The sequence below is a fragment of the Hordeum vulgare genome, chromosome 4H (genome assembly GCF_904849725.1).
Source record: "Hordeum vulgare subsp. vulgare chromosome 4H, MorexV3_pseudomolecules_assembly, whole genome shotgun sequence".
NCBI lineage: Eukaryota > Viridiplantae > Streptophyta > Magnoliopsida > Poales > Poaceae > Hordeum > Hordeum vulgare.
In genome coordinates, this window is record NC_058521.1 from 599,392,848 (window position 1) to 599,409,902 (window position 17,055).

Sequence of the window (17,055 nt, forward strand, 5' to 3'; positions counted from 1 at the left end):
AACAAAATAGGATAGGACTGACAACATTAGTTAGTTAGCTTATTGTTTTAATAAATCAAAATGATTATTCTTCCGTTGTAACGCACGGGTCCTTTTGCTAGTAAATAAAAAAAGAACAGTCCCGCGCTCAAAAACACCCAACGGGAATAATACGTCATGCATCACTTCTTCCTTCTGGAAAACCCATCTAGAAAAAAAGAAGGGAGAAAACCAAAAATTGAAACGACGCCTGAGAGTTAAAATAACAGTACATTGATCAATTCACGTAGCCTCTTTGTTTTGCTTTGTTTGTCCCGCTCAATTTCTCATCATGATGGAATTAACAATGGATGGGTTGATTTTTCAACAAAATAGGATAGGACTGACAACATTAGTTAGTTAGCTTATTGTTTTAATAAATCAAAATGATTATTCTTCCATTGCAACGCACGGGTCCTTTTGCTAGTAAATAAAAAAGAGAACAGTCCCGCGCTCAAAAACACCCAACGGGAATAATACGTCATGCATCACTTCTTCCTTCTGGAAAACCCATCTAGAAAAAAAGAAGGGAGAAAACCAAAAATTGAAACGACGCCTGAGAGATTCGAACTCTCGCGGGGAAACCCCATGTACTTAGCAGGCACACGCCTTAACCACTCGGCCAAAGCGTCGCTTGGTGACAATTTTTCGAATGTACCTTTGTCATACGCATGCGACAACGCCGCACAGTAGATGGTAGAGACATACAAATTGGTTGGAGGAAGCATTCCAGTTGTCAACATCTGAAACCAAATGTCGCGAGAACTCCTGCTCCATCTGGTCCGGTGTATAGGGCTTATTAGGAATCACAGCAGGACAACGGTGGATTTCTACTTGCTGCAGTACATCTCCTCTTCATGTACGACTCCATCTATCAGCAACGTTTTATTCAATTTCTGTTTTTCACAATGGTAATTCAAGAGCAACTCCAACGGACCGACCTAGACAGATGCACGTTTTGTTTGTTTTTTGGTTATTTATTAGGTCGACCGAGCGGACGTTGGTGTTCGGTTTTACAAATGGACCGGCTAGTTCATCCAACACAGGTCTGGACTCAAATTTCAAACACAGGTTTAAATAAAGATTGTCCAAACAAAGATAATTTAGCAATTAAAACACCGGTCAACGGCCGTCTCTAGTTCACATAAACTTAATTAAACATAACTAAAATCACCGCCGACGCATGGACTGCCCAGGCGTCGTGGTCTTCATCCTCGTCGGGTGCAGTGAGGTCGATGAGCTCCGACGCCGGCCCAACCCGCAGAACGCCGCCTCCCAGGCCTAAGCAATGTCCGATGGCGGTAGCGTCAGCGGCTTGGGCACAGGCTGTCGGGCTCGCTCCTCTGCTTCCCTCTCTCGTCACTCCTCATCCTCCTCCTACGCCCAACGACGCTCCAGCTTCATCTACGCCTCGGACTGGGCGCGCTCGTCCACTAGCGCACACGTCTTCCATTGCAGGAGATATACCGTCTTCTGCTCCGGCGTGGCGCCACGCTAGATGGGAGGCGTGGACACCCACTCCCGGAGCTGGTCGGGCGCGCCTGGCCAGTCCGTCACGTAGAACTCGACCCATCCCGGACCATCGTTTCCTTTTCTTTATTCATTCTTTTCTCTCTCTCTCTCTCTTTCTCTTCACCAATCATGTGCAAGTGATCGAACATATGAGAAAGAAAATAAAGAGTGTGGCTGCACGGACGAACAAATAGGGAACACGTCCGGTCACTGACCGGACGGGTCCACGAACGTTTAGGGGGTCAAATTTGCTATGTTCGGCTGTAGATGCTCTTACCTTTGGGGCTTTGGGCAGCACCGACCCATAAAGGCATATATAAGAACTCTCTCTCTCTCTCTTATGTCATTTGTACCAAACCATGAATTCTGAACACTATTACACTTTCGACGAGATTGCTCAATGACGAGAGAGATGAAGAAGTCTTAGATTTTACGAGATTCAAACGTGTTGTGGTTGGGTTGTCTAAGCAGTGAGGCCATCACACGCAAGTGTGAAAAAGAGGATAAGCGACAACACAAAAAGATGCACTGTTGAAATAGAGAAAGTGCACCTATTAAGGCCTTAAGTCATGATTATTGGGTCAGGGACGTGTAATTCTTTTTCTCCTGGCCTTTTTTTTGATTTTTTATCCCCAGCCTTTTTTGGTAGTCGGTAAGTAATTTTTGTTTTGAAAAATACCAGTAACTTTATTCATACTCATAAGAATTATAGGTACAATGATTTGGACCTTAAGATCCAAAAAATATAAAGTAATTTCTATGACTAAGAATTACAATGGAATCCCTTGAAAACATCTTCTTCGCCGTATCAATCTCTGTTCAAAGAATACTTCAAAGACTTCGACAAAGAAGCTGCAATTACACTGAAGCAACAACGAAGTCATTTTTTCACTCGTAGAAACATTACCAATAATGATTTTTGAAAGCCCCTTGAGTTGTGCATCCAAAATGATGGGAAGCCTTCATCTACTTGGGGCGTGGATGATCCCCTAAAAGTGCAGACCGTCGAATTACTATATTTTCACCATGGTATGAATGAAAGATTTGACCTCCACTCAGAATTAAACCAACAAAAAAGCTTGATATGACAATGTAAACTCATCAGATTCGAATAACGGGATCTACAAGGACAGAAAACTCTCTAACGGTGTAACCTCATGACACCGTCCAAAAAAACGAGCGACGGTTATTCTTACAAAACTATGATGATCTCGCTAGACGTTGATAAATAACATGGAGATATTAAAGATCAGAGGTCCTCCACCTTTCAACGCCAAGATGGCAAACGAAGGAGAAGGGACCTAAATTCTCCTCCGGCGGTGGTGATGGCTACACGAGAAACACATGCGTCCCTTGATTCCGCGTGATTGTGTTAGTCGACAAGTAACTAAGAGCATCTACACCCGGACTTAGCAAATATTGTTAAGTTTCATGCACTAGCCAACACAACCAAATGTCCGAACCGACGCAAAGGGCTAGAAAATTCACATATACACTTCAAAATCCTCGCTCACGTGTGACGTAAAAAGGCAACACATGAACAAACTCAAAGATATGACTAAGATGCCTATACATGAACACATAGAGGGCGACAACATTTTTTGAATAAACTGCGAAAGTCAGGACTTGAATTGATGGAAAGAGCTAGGCAATCCACGTATACACTTTAGCAAATATGACTTCTAAACATCCACGGATGCGAGTGGCCAGTCGGCCGTGTTCGTTTAAGCCTATATTTTACATCCATGCAGCTGCATTTCTTATTAATTTTTTCATATGTCCGATCACTTACGCGTAATTGGTGAAGAAGAAGAGAAATAAAGAAAACAATGAATAAGAAAAGAGAAAAGATGATTCGGGACGGAGTCGCGTTCTATGTGGGAGACTGACCAGGCATGGCTGGAAGCATCCATGATCCCCCTCATAACGTTTCGAGATTTGAGATGGATATGAGGAGCGCTGAGTTAGTCCGAACGTTTAGAAAAAAAGAGATCTGGTTTAATCAATTTTTTTACCGACTAGTAAGTATGCACGTGCAACGCACGTCTCAACTAATATTATAACCATACATGATAATTATGAAAATACTCTCTACATTCATAAATATAATATGTGTTTTAATATTTTAATATAGACTACATACGGTCTGAAATAAGTGAGGAACTTCTTCCATCCTTGCTTGAAGAATATAAGACCATCGAGCGGTGTGTCATGTTCGGTCCTATGTTGCACTTGAAGCTAATTGAACTATGTACGACAAAATACAAGACTAAATGGGAAAAAGACACAACAAATATGTCCCAAAAAAGGACTAGCTACTATGTGAACCGAGTTCCAAAAATAATTGACAACTCTGAAACTTTCAGCTAGAATATAGACTAATGGACACATTATGACAACACAAAAGATGAAATGAGTTCTAGGATAGGTGAAGAGCGGAGAGCAGGTATCTAGCTCTAAACATAAAACTCAGTCACAAATTCCTACGTGTATCAATCTAGTATGGAACACCACTCTATTCTGAATTTCCATCATAGCAAAAGCACCACCATATTTTCGCAAAAATCTTCTCAAGCTAAAGTCTGCCCATCGGAAAGCGGCAAGTATCCAATGGAAACACATATCATAGCTGATAAAAAAAACATGTCATTTTGTCTACTAATACATGTTGGAAATATGCCCTAGAGGCAATAATAAATTAGTTATTATTATATTTCTTTGTTCATGATAATCATTTATTATCCATGCTATAATTGTATTGATTGGAAACACAATACTTGTGTGGATACATAGACAAAACACTGTCCCTAGTAAGCCTCTAGTTGACTAGCTCGTTGATCAAAGATGGTCAAGGTTTCCTGACCATAGGCAAGTGTTGTCACTTGATAACGGGATCACATCATTAGGAGAATCATGTGATGGACTAGACCCAAACTAATAGACGTAGCATGTTGATCGTGTCATTTTGTTGCTACTGTTTTCTGCGTGTCAAGTATTTGTTCCTATGACCATGAGATCATATAACTCACTGACACCGGAGGAATGCTTTATGTGTATCAAACGTCGCAACGTAACTGGGTGACTATAAAGATGCTCTACAGGTATCTCCGAAGGTGTTCGTTGAGTTAGTATGGATCAAGACTGGGATTTGTCACTCCGTGTGACAGAGAGGTATCTTGGGCCCACTCGGTAATACAACATCACACACAAGCCTTGCAAGCAATGTGACTTAGTGTAAGTTGCGGGATCTTGTATTACAGAACGAGTAAAGAGACTTGCCGGTAAACGAGATTGAAATAGGTATGCGGATACTGACGATCGAATCTCGGGCAAGTAACATACCGAAGGACAAAGGGAATGACATACGGGATTATATGAATCCTTGGCACTGAGGTTCAAACGATAAGATCTTCGTAGAATATGTAGGATCCAATATGGGCATCCAGGTCCCGCTATTGGATATTGACCGAGGAGTCACTCGGGTCATGTCTACATAGTTCTCGAACCCGCAGGGTCTGCACACTTAAGGTTCGACGTTGTTTTATGCGTATTTGAGTTATATGGTTGGTTACCGAATGTTGTTCGGAGTCCCGGATGAGATCACGGACGTCACGAGGGTTTCCGGAATGGTCCGGAAACGAAGATTGATATATAGGATGACCTCATTTGATTACCGGAAGGTTTTCGGAGTTACCGGGAATGTACCGGGAATGACGAATGGGTTCCGGGTGTTCACCGGGGGGGGCAACCCACCCCGGGGAAGCCCATAGGCCTTGGGGGTGGCGCACCAGCCCTTAGTGGGCTGGTGGGACAGCCCAAGAAGGCCCTATGCGCCATAGGAAGAAAATCAAAGAGAAAAAAAAGAGGAGGTGGGAAAGGGGGGAAGGAATCCTCCTTCCAAACCTAGTTGGATTCGGTTTCGAAGGGGAGGACTCCCTCCCCTTGGCTCGGCCGACCCCCTTGGGGCCTCTTGAGCCCCAAGGCAAGGCTCCCCCTCTTCCCCCTATATATACGGAGGTTTTAGGGCTGATTTGAGACAACTTTTGCCATGGCAGCCCGACCACATATCTCCACGGTTTTTCCACTAGATTGCGTTTCTGCGGAGCTCGGGTAGAGCCCTGCCGAGATAAGATCACCACCAACCTCCGGAGCGCCGCCACGCTGCCGGAGAACTCATCTACCTCTCCGTCTCTCTTGCTGGATCAAGAAGGCCGAGATCATCGTCGAGCTGTACGTGTGCTGAACACGGAGGTGCCGTCCGTTCGGCACTAGATCGTGGGACGGATCACGGGACGGTTCGCGGGGCGGATCGAGGGACGTGAGGACGTTCCATTACATCACCCGCGTTCACTAACGCTTCTGCTGTGCGATCTACAAGGGTACGTAGATAGAATATCCCCTCTCGTAGATGGACATCACCATGATAGGTCTTCGTGCGCGTAGGAAATTTTTTGTTTCCCATGCGACGTTCCCCATCAGTGGCATCATGAGCTAGGTTCATGCGTAGATGTAATCTCGAGTAGAACACAAAAGTTTTTGTGGGCGGTGATGTGCGTTTTGCTGCCCTCCTTAGTCTTTTCTTGATTCCGCGGTATTGTTGGATTGAAGCGGCTCGGACCGACATTACTCGTACGCTTACGAGAGACTGGTTTCATCGCTACGAGTAACTCCGTTGCTCAAAGATGACCGGCGAGTGTCGGTTTCTCCAACTTTAGTTGAATCGGATTTGACCGAGGAGGTCCTTGGATGAGGTTAAATAGCAATTCATATATCTCCGTTGTGGTGTTTGCGTAAGTAAGATGAGATCCTACTAGATACCCATGGTCACGACGTAAAACATGCAACAATAATTAGAGGACGTCTAACTTGTTTTTGCAGGGTATGCTTGTGATGTGATATGGCCAACGATGTGATGTGATATATTGGATGTATGAGATGATCATGTTGTAATAGTTAATATCGACTTGCATGTCGATGGTACGGCAACCGGCAGGAGCCATAGGGTTGTCTTTAAACTAACGTTTGTGCTTGCAGATGCGTTTACTATATTGCTAGGACGTAGCTTTAGTAGTAATAGCATGAGTAGCACGAAAACCCCGATGGCGACACGTTGATGGAGATCATGATGATGGAGATCATGGTGTGACGCCAGTGACAAGAAGATCGTGTCGGTGCTTTGGTGATGGATATCAAGAAGCACATGATGATGGCCATATCATGTAACTTATGAATTGCATGTGATGTTAATCCTTTATGCACCTTATCTTGCTTAGAACGACGGTAGCATTATGAGGTGATCTCTCACTAAAATTTCAAGACAAAATTGTGTTCTCCGCGACTGTGCACCGTTGCGACAGTTCTTCGTTTCGAGACACCACGTGATGATCGGGTGTAATAGACTCAACGTTCATATACAACGGGTGCAAAACAGTTGCACACGCGGAACACTCGGGTTAAGCTTGACGAGCCTAGCATGTGCAGACATGGCCTCGGAACACATGAGACCGAAAGGTCGAGCATGAATCGTATAGTTGATATGATTAGCATAGAGATGCTTACCACTGAAACTATTCTCGACTCACGTGATGATCGGACTTGAGATAGTGGATTTGGATCATGTACCACTCAAATGACTAGAGTTCTTAAGTAATATGATTAACTGAACTAATTGTCATGAACATAGTCTAATGGTCTTTGCGAATTAGGATGTAGCTTGCGCTATAGCTCTACTGTTTTTTAAATGTTCCTAGAGAAAATTTAGTTGAAAGTTAATAGTAGCAAACTTTGCAGACTAAGTCTGTAAAACCAAGGATTGTCCTCGTTGCTGCGCAGAAGGCTTATGTCCTTAATGCACCACTCGGTGTGCTGCACCTCGAGCGTCGTCTGTGGATGCTGTGAACATCCGACATACACGTTTCTGATGACTACACGATAGTTCAGTACAAAATACTTAATGGCTTAGAAGCAAGGCGCCGAAAACGTTTTGAAACGTCACGGAACATAAGTGATGTTCTAAAGAGATGAAATTGTGATTTCATGATTGTGCCCTTGTTAAGAGGTACGAGACCTCCAACAAGATTCTTTGTCCACAAAGTAAAGGAGAAAAGCTCAATCGTTGAGCGTGTGCTCAGATTGTCTGAGTACGACAATCGCTTGAATCAAGTGGGAGTTAATCTTCCAGATGAGATAGTGATGGTTCTCCAAAGTCACTGCCACCAAGCTGTGAGAGCTTCGTGATGAACTATAACATATCAAGGATAGATACAATGGTCCTTGAGCGATTCGCGATGTTTGACACTGCGAAAGTAGAAATCAAAAGGGAGCATCAATAGTTGATGGTTAGTAAAACCACTGAGTTTCAAGAAAGGCAAGGGCTAGAAGGGATACTTCGTGAAACGGCAAAACAGTTGCTGCACTAATGAAGAGACCCAAGATTAAACCCAAACCCAAGACTAAGTGCTTCTGTAATGAGGGGAACAGTCACTGAGACGGAGCAACTCTAGATACTTGGTAGATAAGAAGGCTGGCAAAAGTCGAAAGAAGTATATTTGATATACATGATGTTGATGTGCACTTTACTAGTACTCCTAGTAGCATGAGGGTATTGGATACCGGTTCGGTTGCTAAGTGATTAGTAACACGAAATGATAGCTACGGCGTAAACGAAGACTAGCTAAAGGCGAGGTGACGATACGTGTTGGAAGTGTTTCCAAGATTGATATGATCAAAACGTCGCACGCTCCGTCTACCATCGGGATTGGTGTTAAACCGAAATAATTGTTATTTGGTGCTTGCGTTAAGCATGAACATGATTGGATCTTGTTTATTGCAATAGAAATTATTCATTTAAAGAGAATAATGGTTACTCTATTTTGCTTGAATAATCACCTTCAATGGTTTATTGAATCTCGATCGTAGTGTTACACATGTTCATGATATTGGTGCCAAAAGATATGAGGTAATGATGTTACTACCACTTACTTGTGGCACTGCCGCTTGAGTCATGTTAGTATAAATTGCATGAAGAGGCTCCATGCTGATGGATCTTTATATTCACTTGATTTTGAATCACTAGTGACATGCTAATCATACCACATGAGCAAGGCCTTGTTTTCATTGAGATAAAACAAGATAGTAACTTGTTGGAAGTGATACATTTTGATGTATGCAGTCCAACGGGTGCTGAGGCACGCAGTGGATATCATTATGTTCTTACTTCAATGACGATTTAAGTAGATACAAGAGTATTTACTTAATGAATCACAAGTCTGAAATATTGAAAAGTTCAATTCTGTTTCAGAGTGAAGTTCGTCGTAACAAGAGGATAAACTGTCTATGATATGATCATAGAAATGAATATCTGAGTTACGAGTTTTGGTACGCAGTTAAGACAATGTGGAAATTGTTTCGCAGTTCATGCCACCTGGAACATCATAGTGTGATGATGTGTCTGAACGTCATAGCCACGCACTATTTGGTAGGGTGCATGCTGTGATGTCTCTTATCGAATTACCACTATCGTTTATGGGTTATGCATTAGAGACAACCGCATTCACTTTAAATAGGGCACCGCGTATTTCCGTTGAGATGACACAGTATAGACTGAGGTTTAGAGAAATCTAAACTATCGTTTCTTGAAAGTTTGGGGCTTCGACACTTATGTGAAAAAGTTTCAGTCTGATAAGCTCGAACCCAAAGCGGATAAATGCATCTTCATAGGATATCCAAAACAGTTGGGTACATCTCCTATCTCAGATCCGAAAGCAAAGTGTTTGTTTCTAGAAACGGATCCTTTCTCGAGGAAAGGTTTCTCTCGAAAGAATTGAGTGGGAGGGTGGTAGAACTTGATGAGGTTATTGAACCATCACTTCAACGAGTGTGTAGCAGGGCGCAGGAAGTTGTTCCTGTGGCACCTACACCAATTGAAGTGAAAGCTGATAATGGTGATCATCGAGCATCGGATCAAGTTACTACAAGCCTCGTAGGTTGACAAGGTCGCGTACTACTGCAGAGTGGTACGGTAACCCTGTCTTGGAGGTCATGTTGTTGAGCAACAGTGAACCTACGAGTTATGGAGAAAGCAATGGTGGGCCCGGATTCCCACAAATGGCTGGAAGCCATGAAATCCGAGAGAGGATCCATGTATGAAAACAAAGTGTAGACTTTGGAAGAACTATTTGATGGTCATAGGACTGTTGAGTAAAGATGGATCTTTAAAAGGAAGACAGATGATGATGGTGATAAGTCACTATTAAGAAAAGCTCGACTGGTCGCAAAGATGTTTCCGACAAGATCAAACAGTTGACTATAATGAGACTTTCTCACTCGTAGCGATGCTGAAAGTCTGTTAGAATTATGTTAGTAGTTGCTGCATTATTTATGAAATTTTGCACATAGGATGTCAAAACATTGTTTCCTCGACGGTTTCCTTGAGCAAACATTGTATGTGATACAACCAGGAGGTTTTATCGATCCTAAAGATACTAGCAAGTATGCAAGCTCCAGCGATCCTTCAATGGACTGGTGCAAGCATCTCGGAGTTGGAATATACACTTTGATGAGATGATCAAAGAATTTTGGGGTTGTACAAGGTTTATGAGAAACTTGTATTTCCAAAGAAGTGAGTGGGAGCACTATAGAATTTCTGATAAGTATATGTGGTTGACATATTGTGGATCAGAAGTAATGTAGAATTTCTGTAAAGCATACAAGGTTGTTTGAGAGGAGTTTTCAAAGGAATACCTGGATTGCGTTACTTGAACGTTGAGCATCAAAGATCTATGGAGATAGATCAAAAGCACTTAATGGAAGTTTCAACAAGATGCATGCCTTGACAAGTTTTTGAAGGAGTTCAAAATAGATCAACAAAGGAGGAGTTCTTGGTTGCGTTGTAAGGTGTGAATTTGAGTAAGACTCAAAACTCGACCACGGCAGAATAAAGAGAATAGACAAAGGTCGTCTTCTATGCCTTATCCATAGACTCTAAAGTATGCCATGCTGAGTACCGCACCTGATGTGTGCCTTGCAGCAAGTCTGTTAAGAGGTACACAGAGTGATCGAGGATAGAATCACTGATCAGCGGTCAAAGTTATCCTTAGTAACTAAATAGACTAAGGAATTTTTCTCGATTATGGAGGTGGTTAAAGAGTTCGTCGTAAAGGGTTACGTCGATGCAAGCTTTGACACTAATCCGAATAACTATGAGTAGTGAAACAGAATCGTATAGTAGAGTAGATATTTGGAGTATTTCCGAATAGCACATGGTAGCAGCATCTATAAAATGACATAAAGATTTGTAAAGAACACACGGATCTGAAAGTTTCAGAACCGTTGACTAAAACCTCTCTCACGAGCAAGGCGTGATCAGACCCCATAACTATATGGGTGTTGGATTCGTTGGAATCACATGGTGATGTGAACTAGATTATTGACTCTAGTGCAAGTGGGAGACTGTTGGAAATATGCCCTAGAGGCAATAATAAATTAGTTATTATTATATTTCTTTGTTCATGATAATCATTTATTATCCATGCTATAATTGTATTGATTGGAAACACAATACTTGTGTGGATACATAGACAAAACACTGTCCCTAGTAAGCCTCTAGTTGACTAGCTCGTTGATCAAAGATGGTCAAGGTTTCCTGACCATAGGCAAGTGTTGTCACTTGATAACGGGATCACATCATTAGGAGAATCATGTGATGGACTAGACCCAAACTAATAGACGTAGCATGTTGATCGTGTCATTTTGTTGCTACTGTTTTCTGCGTGTCAAGTATTTGTTCCTATGACCATGAGATCATATAACTCACGGACACCGGAGGAATGCTTTGTGTGTATCAAACGTCGCAACGTAACTGGGTGACTATAAAGATGCTCTACAGGTATCTCCGAAGGTGTTCGTTGAGTTAGTATGGATCGAGACTGGGATTTGTAACTCCGTGTGATGGAGAGGTATCTCGGGGCCCACTCGGTAATACAACATCACACACAAGCCTTGCAAGCAATGTGACTTAGTGTAAGCGCGAGATCTTGTATTACGGAACGAGTAAAGAGACTTGCCGGCAAACGAGATTGAAATAGATATGCGGATACTGACGATCGAATCTCGGGCAAGTAACATACCGAAGGACAAAGGGAATGACATACGGGATTATATGAATCCTTGGCACTGAGGTTCAAACGATAAGATCTTCGTAGAATATGTAGGATCCAATATGGGCATCCAGGTCCCGCTATTGGATATTGACCGAGGAGTCACTCGGGTCATGTCTAAATAGTTCTCGAACCCGCAAGGTCTGCACACTTAAGGTTCGACATTGTTTTATGCGTATTTGAGTTATATGGTTGGTTACCGAATGTTGTTCGGAGTCCCGGATGAGATCACGGACGTCACGAGGGTTTCCGGAATGGTCCGGAAACGAAGATTGATATATACGATGACCTCATTTGATTACCGGAAGGTTTTCGGAGTTACCGGGAATGTACCGGGAATGACGAATGGGTTCCGGGTGTTCACCGGGGGGGGGGGGGCAACCCACCCCGGGGAAGCCCATAGGCCTTGGGGGTGGCGCACCAGCCCTTAGTGGGCTGGTGGGACAGCCCAAGAAGGCCCTATGCGCCATAGGAAGAAAATCAAAGAGAAAAAAAGAGGAGGTGGGAAAGGGGGGAAGGACTCCTCCTTCCAAACCTAGTTGTATTCGGTTTGGAAGGGGAAGACTCCCTCCCCTTGGCTCGGCCGACCCCCTTGGGGCCTCTTGAGCCCCAAGGCAAGGCTCCCCCTCCTCCCCCTACATATACGGAGGTTTTAGGGCTGATTTGAGACAACTTTTGCCACAACAGCCCGACCACATATCTCCACGGTTTTTCCTCTAGATCGCGTTTCTGCGGAGCTCGGGCGGAGCCCTGCCGAGATAAGATCACCACCAACCTCCGGAGCGCTGTCACGCTGCCAGAGAACTCATCTACCTCTCCGTCTCTCTTGTTGGATCAAGAAGGCCGAGATCATCGTCGAGCTGTACGTGTGCTGAACGCAGAGGTGCCGTCCGTCCGGCACTAGATCGTGGGACGGATCGCGGGACGGTTCGCGGGGCGGATCGAGGGACGTGAGGCCGTTCCATTACATCTACCGCGTTCACTAACACTTCTGCTGTGCGATCTACAAGGGTACGTAGATCGAATATCCCCTCTCGTAGATGGACATCACCATGATAGGTCTTCGTGCGCGTAGGAAAATTTTTGTTTCCCATGCGACGTTCCCCATCAATACATTCAAGGATCACTCGAATGGAAAATTGACAATAGAGAGGATGACAAGAGTGGGAAATGAATAGTCATTTCTCTTAGTTCCTCTGAGGCTCATCTGGTTTGACAGGCTGACAAATGAGGAGTTCCTCAAAATCGGTAATACCGAACACATATCCATCTCATCCTCCTGATGCACGAACATGGAGCATGCCAACTTACCTCGGGAGAGAAAAAAGAAAGGAGAAGGATGCATGTCAAGGGAAGGTTCCAGTTGATGCTGATGGAAATAGGCTTGATCTCCTTCAGTGTAGTCGAGATGGCAGTGCCAATCTGTTCACGTGCATCATCCATATTGCTCACTCATGCCTACAAATTATGGAATGAGATCATATAGTTGGAAAAAAATAGACTGAAGAACGAATACTGTAAGGACAGATTGTTTTCTAGGTAATATGACTAAAAACACTGATTGACAAAGAGAAAAAAATAAAACAAGAGGGTCTGAAGAACTATACTCCCTCCGTTCCTAAATATAGGGTGTATAGTTTTTGGCACGGAAATTAAAGAATGCATGTGAAGGGAAAATTTCATAAGTTTTGGGTGAGATTACACCTGACTAATTGACATCAGAAGATAGAGGAGTTTGCATGATGTAAGGAAATGTAATCAGATCCCTAAAAAATTATCCAAATGAGTGGTGCAAGGCAATATACCTTATATTTTGAATCTTTTTCTCAAAAATCTATATATCTTATATCAAGGAACGGAGGGAGTATATAACTAAGATCTCAGCACAAAAAGACTGAAGAATGATGTATTTGTTGTCTCAACACTTCTACATTCACTTCTGGAAGTGTTCTTATATCTAGATACAACAGATGGATTCCCTGTCCCCACAACATGCGTTCCTGCATGTCGATCTGTAGTGATGGCATTGCTGCAGTGACCATCCCTTTTGTAGATCCAACTTTTCATGGACGTATTCGTGCAGATCGAGATCACCGTTACCGGATCCATGCAGATCGAGGTCGTGTTCACGAGACCCGTGCACATCCAACTCTCGATAGGCCTCTTGACAATGGTATAAATTATTGTCCTTTTCTGACTATTTTTCTCGAGCACAACATTTAGTTATATCCTTGCAAGTTACTCTTTCCCAACACACAACCGCGCTGCTATCAATATTTATTTGCTTCATATACCATATATTTTCTTTTTCGTAATGCAACAACTGTTTGTGCAGTAACTAACATGTTTGAAGCAAAATTTATTGTTTTCCATGCACCCATTACTAACATGTTTGAAGCACAAATTGTTGTTTTCCATGCACCCATTACAATTTTCTCACACTAATAATATTTTCTGTTGTGTGTGAATAATAAAATTGGATAGAATTTACATATCTATGTGAGAACAGTGTCATTGACTACTTGTTTTTCACACTGGATCAATTATTCCTTGTCTTGCATCTATTCTTAAATATTGCAACATAGTTTGTTGGTTCCTATGTTTCTAGATTGTGTCAGAAAAATTTCAGCATGTATCACTGGTATTGCTGCAGAGTCCATTTCTATCCTATAAAACATGCATTCTAAAGGGTAAACATGCCCGCTCTTTGCCATCTATGAGTTGCGTGCTTGCATGCATGGGATCGAGGCCACACACCCCACCTGAACAACCTATGACTGTTGTTGATTTAGGTGATTTCTCTGCATAATTTTTTTGTCCATACTGTAACTTTTTGGTTGATTCATTCACCTTTATAGCTGCATAGAATCGATGCACTCAGGGCACTAATAGGTTTCTCCTCAATTAGAATGTTCAGACCATCAAAGTAGAGAATGAAAAGCTTTATAAGCATAAATACAAAACTTGGTGGTCCAATTTTTTATAAGATTATTCTATTTATGCTAGATCTAAGGTATGAATCAACAAAAAGTATGCAGGATCCCAGCTCATTCCACGGGATGGAATAGTGGGCGAGATAATTTATTTATCTTCTATTTGCTTCAAAGGAAAAAAAGAATGATGCTACTTACCTTTCCATGGCCATCGGGCTGAGGGCAAGGTATGATGGTGTGCATGTCTAGTGGCGGAAGGAAGGAGTTGGCATCAAGGAGCACGACAACAGCAAAGAGGCCCATGCCGCGGCATGCCGGAAGCGGGAGGAATGCGTCGCCTTCACGCACACGCCCTGGCACCATCGCGCGCCCACGCCACAAGGGTCGGCTCCCGCAGCTTCACCGCCAGGCCCCGCACCCAGCGTTGTCCCTGTCCGCCCATTGCGTCTCGCGTTGCCGCCGATGGTCGATAGAGGAGAGGGACCTGATGTCAGCTGTGCTTCCCTTGCAACAGTGCCAGAAATACTTCTGCTACCTCAAAAAGATCCCCGACGACGGCGCCAGAAATCCTTCAGCTGCGGCTACGCCTTAAGGGACTTCCTAGGCAAGTATGCAAAGGATTTCCCCCGTGGCCTTGGAGCCTTGCGTTGGTGTTCCCTCGAAGCGGAAAGGGTGATGTTACTGATGTAGCACATCCGTGGTAAGTATTTCCCTCAGTTTGACAACCAAGGTATCAATTCGGTGGCGGAGTATCTCAAGATCCTACACAAACACAAAAGCTTGCTCCCAACGCTATGAAGGGGTTGTCAATCCCTTATAGATTGTTTGCCAAGTGAGAACTGAAAGCAACAAAGTAACAAAGCAAAGTAAAAGCGGAGGTGTAAACAATGGATGTGAATAGACCCGGGGGCCATAGTGTTTACTAGTGGCTTCTCTCATGAAAGCAAGTAGACGGTGGGTGGACAAATTACGGTCGAGCAATTGATAGAACCGCGCAAGGTCATGACGATATCTATGCAATGATTATATCTATAGGCATCACGTCCAAAACAAGTAGACCGATACTTTCTGCATCTACTACTATTACTCCACACGTCGACCGCTATCCAGCATGCATCTAGTGTATTAACTGTTGGAATTATGCCCTAGAGGCAATAATAAATATAGTTATTATTATAATTCCTGTATCAAGATAATCTTTTATTATCCATGCTATAATTGTATTGAATGAAGACTCATTTACATGTGTGGATACATAGACAAAACACCGTCCCTAGCAAGCCTTTAGTTGGCTAGCCAGTTGATCAAAGATAGTCAGTGTCTTCTGATTATGAACAAAGTGTTGTTGCTTGATAACTGGATCACGTTATTAGGAGAATCACGTGATGGACTAGACCCAAACTAATAGACGTAGCATGTTGATCGTGTCATTTTGTTGCTACTGTTTTCTGCGTGTCAAGTATTTATTCCTATGACCATGAGATCATATAACTCACTGACACCGGAGGAATGCTTTGTGTGTATCAAACGTCGCAACGTAACTGGGTGACTATAAATATGCTCTACAGGTATCTCCGTGTTGGGGAACGTCGCATGGGAAACAAAAAATTTCCTACGCGCATGAACACCTATCATGGTGATGTCCATCTACGAGAGGGGATGAGTGATCTACGTACCCTTGTAGATCGTACAGCAGAAGCGTTAGGGAACGCGGTTGATGTATTGGAACATCCTCACGTCCCTCGATCCGCCCCGCGAACAATCCCGCGATCAGTCCCACGATCTAGTACCGAACGGACGGCACCTCCGCGTTCAGCACACGTACAGCTCGACGATGATCTCGGCCTTCTTGATCCAGCAAGAGAGACGGAGAGGTAGAAGAGTTCTCCGGCAGCGTGACGGTGCTCCGGAGGTTGGTGATGACCTTGTCTCAGCAGGGCTCCGCCCGAGCTCCGCAGAAACGCGATCTAGAGGAAAAACCGTGGAGGTATGTGGTCGGGCTGCCGTGGAAAAGTCGTCTCAAATCAGCCCTAAAACCTCCGTATATATAGGTGGGAGGGAGGGGGCCTTGCCTTGGGGCTCAAGGAGACCCAAGGGGGTCGGCCGAGCCAAAGGGGGGATGGACTCCCCCCCAAACCGAGTCCAACTTGGTTTGGTGGGAGGAGTCCTTCTCTCCTTTCCCACCTCCTCCTTTTTTTTTCTTTTCTCCTTGATTTTTTCTTCGTAGGCGCATAGGGTCCTTTTGGGCAGCCCCACCAGCCCACTAAGGGCTGGTGCGCCACCCTCAAGGCCTATGGGCTTCCCCGGGGTGGGTTGCCCCCCCCCCCCGGTGAACTCCCGGAACCCATTCGTCATTCCCGGCACATTCCCGGTAACTCCGAAAACCTTCCGGTAATCAAATGAGGTCATCCTATATATCAATCTTCATTTCCGGA

General features: G+C 43.8%; 1 non-coding gene across 1 annotated transcript; it reads right to left on the reverse strand.

Annotated features, from left to right (window-relative positions):
- Positions 1 to 568: 568 nt before the first annotated feature.
- On the reverse strand, positions 569 to 650 carry TRNAS-GCU. Its single transcript has one exon. It is a non-coding gene; the product is annotated as a tRNA-Ser (tRNA).
- Positions 651 to 17,055: the final 16,405 nt, after the last annotated feature.